Consider the following 5,796-nt stretch of genomic DNA (forward strand, 5'->3'; position numbering starts at 1 on the left):
GGGATATGTAATGTTTAATGTGTGTGTTCATGTATTTCATGTCTTTTATTTTGAAAAGTTTAGTTCCTGTTTCATGTCATGTGATTCCTGTTTTCCCTCCATGTTCATGTGTCTTGTTTTCATTGGTTTATTATTTAATTATCTTGTTTAGAGTTCTGTTAGTTCATTGGTTTGTTCTCCCATGTCCATGTATTTAAACCCTCATGTTTTCCATTGTCCTTTGTGAAGTATTGTGTGTTTGGTACGATGTCATGCCATGTCAAGTTTATGTCAAGTCGTTTATGTTTATTATGTTTCGGATTCACATTTTGGATTTCACATATGTAAATAAATTGCACTTGGGTTCATCTTTATCACGTCTTCATCGTCATTGCCAGTGCCAGCCATTTTTACACTCCTGATACCCAAACGTGACTGCTGTGTGCATTTTCCATTCCCCTTTTTGATTTGTGACTAGTAGCCACTAAGAAACATGAAAAAAAAAAAATATATATATATATATATATATATATATATTTTTTTTTTTTTAGACCAAAGAGTTTTCCTAATATGTGGACAGTGGGACTAAGTTATGAAATTCTAAATAATACCAAGCTATAGAAAGTCTTAGAATTGCTTATTATGTTTCCAGGAGTGTTGGTTATTCAGGTTTTTGAGACGTTACAGACATTACATCATAAATTAGCATAAATAATTCTGATTCAAAGTAATGGACAGCATCATCCAATCACTGCCAACCATGTTAAAATAAAATTATACATTATAAATTCTGAATCTATGTACTGTCCATTGTTCCATGACTGCCAAACATGTTGAGTGGTCCAAAGATCATCTGCAGCCTGAAACTGAACTTTTGATCAGTTGTTAGGAGTGAAAGCACTTGACTGCACAGGAAAGTTGTAGGATATTCCCTTCCCTAATTAGGGAATGACTTAACCTCCACTGTCTGTCTACTGTGGTTTCAGAACAGTCTGAAATGCACCTTATTTTCATCCTAACTCCGTATACAGCAACATTCTCTCCTCTGAAAGCAACTTTTCTAGCTTTTGGATGCATCCATTGATTCTCAGTGTGATAATGCATAGTGAATATAGGATATTTTAAGGAAAATGAGCCTATAGTCCATGTACATGGTCATTGTTTAACAGCGTGCCATTTTGTGATAAATCGCTGACATTTTTAAAATGGCATATCAGATGAATCTAGAGACTACTCTTTTGACTCAAACAAGTTTTAATGTAAAAACTTAATGAGGTTTTTACCAGATGTAGTTTTGTTGCCATTTCTCCCAAAGACAAACACAGCTGAGATCGGTGTCATGTTGTTATGTCACATGACTCGGTGCATTGAAAGTTTAATCCTTTAATGACAGCCTAGATTCTCCTGAACTGAGATCAGTCAGTTTAAATTAAATTAAATTATGCATAGCCTATAGTGAAGCCAAATCGTAATGTCCACACATGTGGACACAGGGACTCAAGAGTTTAATATTTATGCAGGATAGTCTAATTTGCACAATATGCACATTTTCCGTATGCATACCTGGATGACCTATATTTGCCAAAACGTACAGTATACAACCAGAGCACACTGCATCCCACAATGCGTTGCACTCAACTTGACCTTCCATTTCCAGTGTGAGGAATGAACAAGTAGTAATTTTCCTGTGATTTTTTTACATCTTTGTCTTTGCTCCTTTTTTGATCTTACTGCCAAAAACTAGAGCTGTCAGAATTAACGCGTTAATGCATGCGATTAATTTAAGACGTTTAGTGCGTAAATTTTTCTTAATCGTGATTAATGCATTTATCGTTAATACAGCATAAACAATGGTGTGAAGGGCTTTGTAATGTGTCCACCTGGATTCATTACAAGGACATGCACGCCACAGCACCAGAGCCCTTCTACCAAGCCCTTTTTTTGCTTAGCATAAAATAGCATAACGCAGCATTCCCATAGACATTCTATGGGCGGTACTGTCGTAACATGCTAGTTGGCTGTTACGCTCTCTCCTATGAGCCGAGGAGGTTGTTATCTCAGTAAATAAAAGAATGTCTGACAGGGCTTCCCTGTCAGTGATAAAATGATGGAGAAAGGACCTCTTATCACTATTTGTTGTACAAAACAAGCCCGGATGGGACTTCTGACAAAAATCAGGTATTTTTTCAGCCAATGTAAGGCACGTTTTAATTACCACAGAAGCACACCAAATCTTACCTATCACCAAAACGTAGAATGAGACGTTTTTGTTTGCAAGCACTTTTCATTGTGAGTTCAAAGCGGCACACAATACTGGCATTAACGCCTTGACACGAATCATGAACACAGCTTCACGATTGCTATAACAAAGCGGATAGCTACAGTCTACCGGAAAATTTATATTGTGGATGCATATGAGACCGCTTCAGCACTGGCTTCAGACTCGAGTCCCGAGATGGGCATGGCGCCGCGGGACACATCGTGTGGTCGTCACGGCGATCTGTCACCGCCTCTTCAGCCCTTGGACTGACCTTGCATTTCTACGGCCAGGGGTTCCCCTAGAGCAGGTCTCCAGGCGCGTCGTGGTTATGACGGATGCCTCCAAGACAGGCTGGGTCGCCGTATGCAACGGTCACACAGCCGCCAGGCTCCTGTACTGGCCCGCGGCTGCGTTGGCACATCAACTGCCTAGAGTTGTTGGCAGTACTGCTCGCCCTGTGGAGGTTCCGGCCATTGATCCAGGGCAAGCATGTGTTGGTCCGGACGGACAACACAGCAACGGTAGCGTACATCAACTGTCAAGGTGGTCTACGCTCCCGCTGCATGTCACAACTTGCCCGCCGTCTCCTCCTCTGGAATCAGCAGCGCCTCAAATCGCTGTGAGACACTCACATCCTGGGCGACCTCAACACCGTGGCGGATGCGCTGTCACGACAGGCTACGCTCAGGGGAGAATGGAGACTCCACCACCAGGTGGCCCAGCTGATTTGGAGTCGATTCGGACGAGCGTAGGTAGACCTGTTTGCTTCCCCGGAATCCTCCCACTGTCCACTTTGGTACGCCCTGACCGAGGCACCCTTCGGTCTAGACGTGCTGGCACATAGCTGGCCCCCAGGATTACGCAAATATGCGTTTCCCCCAGTGAGCCTACTTGTACAGACCCTATGCAAGGTCAGGGAGGACAAGGAGAAGGTCATCCTAGTAGCACCCTACTGGCCCACCCGGACGTGGTTCTCGGACCTCACGCTCCTCGCGACAGTGAATTCCCCTGAGGAAGGACCTTCTTTCTCAGGGATGGGGCACCATCTGGCACCCGTGACCAGACCTCTGGAATCTCCATGTCTGGCCCTTGGATGGGACGCAGAAGACCTAAGTGGCCTACCACCCTCGGTGGTAGACATGATCACTCAGGCTAGGGCTCCCTCTACGAGGCTCCTGTATGCCTTGAAGTGGCATCTGTTCGCTAAGTGGTGTTCTTCCCGACGTGAAGACCCCCAGAGATGCACAGTCGGATCGGTGCTTTCCTTCCTGCAGGAGAGGCTGGAGGGGCGGCTGTCCCACTCCACCTTGAAGGTGTATGTAGCCACCATTTCGGCACATCACGATGCAGTGGATGGTAGGAATCACGACTTGATCATCAGGTTCCTGAGAGGCACTAGGAGGTTGAATCCCTCCAGACCGCGCCTCATCCCCTCGTGGGACCTCTCTGTAGACCCCTTTTAGGCATCAGGTGGTGAACCTGCAAGCGCTGCCCCAGGAGGAGGCAGACCCAGCCTTGGCGTTGCTGTGTCCGGTGCGTGCTTTACGCATCTATTTGGATAGCACGCAGAGCTTTAGAAGCTCCGAGCAGCTCTTTGTCTGCTTTGGTGGACAGTGGAGAGGAAGCGCTGTCTCCAAACAGAGGATCGCCCCTGGGTCGTTGACGCCATCATGATGGCAAATCACGCTCAGGACGTGCCGCCCCCCGTGGGGTTATGAGCCAACTCTACTAGGAGTGTAGCGACCTCCTGGGCCCTGACCAGTGGTGCCTCTTTGGCAGACATCTGCAGAGCAGTGGGCTGGGCAACACCCAACACCTTTGCGAGGTACTACAATCTCTGGTTGAGCCGGTTTCGTCCCGTGTATTGTCAGGTATGAGCAGGTAAGTTCCGGGACAGCTGGCCGGGTGTACTGCTTGCGCATAGTGCCCTTCCCCTCCCTTGAGGTGAAGACGTGTGCTTTTGACTCCCAGTCGTGTTCACAAGCTTTCCTCCTTTATCCCTGTGGCAGACGAGTTTGCAGAAAAACTCGCTGTTGGCCCAGTACATGTGCTAATTAGGCCCTGTACTGGGGTAGGTGCTCCACATGTGCTGGTTCCCCGTAGGTGACCCCATGTAATATCTTCCGCTAAATAATTTCCCTGATGGTAAACTGCGTCTTCCTTGGGCAGAGGCCCCTCTGCCCCCGGTCACCATGTTGTAGAAACTCCTCCCCCCTTGGGTAGGACCTACCATGCGACTTCTCCACATGACATACTTCCGACAAGACTCAGTAAGACCATGTGATGTATTTCCACTCAAAATACCCCCCCCCACCCACTCTGGGCGGGGTCTCCACGGTGTCTTCCCCTTGGGAGTGATACCCACCCGATGTAGACATTTATGGCCCCCAGTCGGTTAACAGATTCCACTCTTTTTGGGGAGAAAAAAGAGGAAAAGATGCTATGGCTGGGCTAGCCTGTCCCTTTTTGTTGGGCAGTCGACTTGTTCCCGAAGGACCGTTCGATGGTCATAAAAGTGTTGGGGGAGGTTACGTGACGGCCTGGTGCGTTGGCTACGAGGCACACAGCGGTCTGCCCGTTTCGCACCACCAGACCACGTAACACAGTTCAGCTAGTTGTGGCGTTTTTTTATAGGGATCCCTAGTGTCACTACATCGACACAACGTTGAGAGAGTGACAGATAGGGAATGTCCTGGTTACTTTGTAACCTCCGTTCCCTGATGGAGGGAACGAGACGTTGTGTCCCTCTTGCCACAACACTGAACTACTCGCTGAAATGGCCGGGACCTTGTCTCGGCTCCTCAGCACAAAACCTGAATGAGTGATTGCATACCAGCTCCTTTTATACCCGTATGTCCGAGGGAGTGGCTTGCAAATTCCACTCGCCAATTCCCATTGGTCTTTTTTCAAAAAGCAGAAGTGTTTGGGGCTCCCAAGAGTGACCCCTAGTGTCACTACATCGACACAACGTCTCGTTCCCTCCATCAGGGAATGGAGGTTACGAAAGTAACCAGGAAGTTTTCTTTCCTAAGATGGAAATAAATGAATTTTAACCAGAAAAGAAGTATATATAGTGTAAAATTTAAACACTTTTAAAATCTGCTATTAATTGTGATTAACAAAAAAAAATATTATGCGATTAATCGCGAATAAAAAGAATTCGCGACTGACAGCACTACCAAAAACTAGTGTATTTTTACCCAAAATTTTATTAAAAATGTAAAAATTACCTTTTTGGATAACCTAGAAAGCTTTTATACGGCCCAGTATGCAGTACACGAGTATTTCATTTGGAACATACCCAAACATGGCAGTGTTCTCCCATTTCATGTGTTTTCTGTAATGTTACAGAAAATATAGCAGTGTCTTTTTTAAAAATATTTGAATGAAGCAGTGCATATGTTCACAGCAACATATTCAACAACACAGCAACTCTTGTTTCTCTGCTGTAATTTGGGTCACATGTGCAGGTAGGTCAGATGAAGGAAGTGATATCACATCTCAGTGTAAGTTTCCGAATGAGTTAAGTGAGGGTGTATGTTTTGTTTTGCAAGGGG

The sequence above is a fragment of the Myxocyprinus asiaticus genome, chromosome 3, assembly GCF_019703515.2.
Source record: "Myxocyprinus asiaticus isolate MX2 ecotype Aquarium Trade chromosome 3, UBuf_Myxa_2, whole genome shotgun sequence".
NCBI lineage: Eukaryota > Metazoa > Chordata > Actinopteri > Cypriniformes > Catostomidae > Myxocyprinus > Myxocyprinus asiaticus.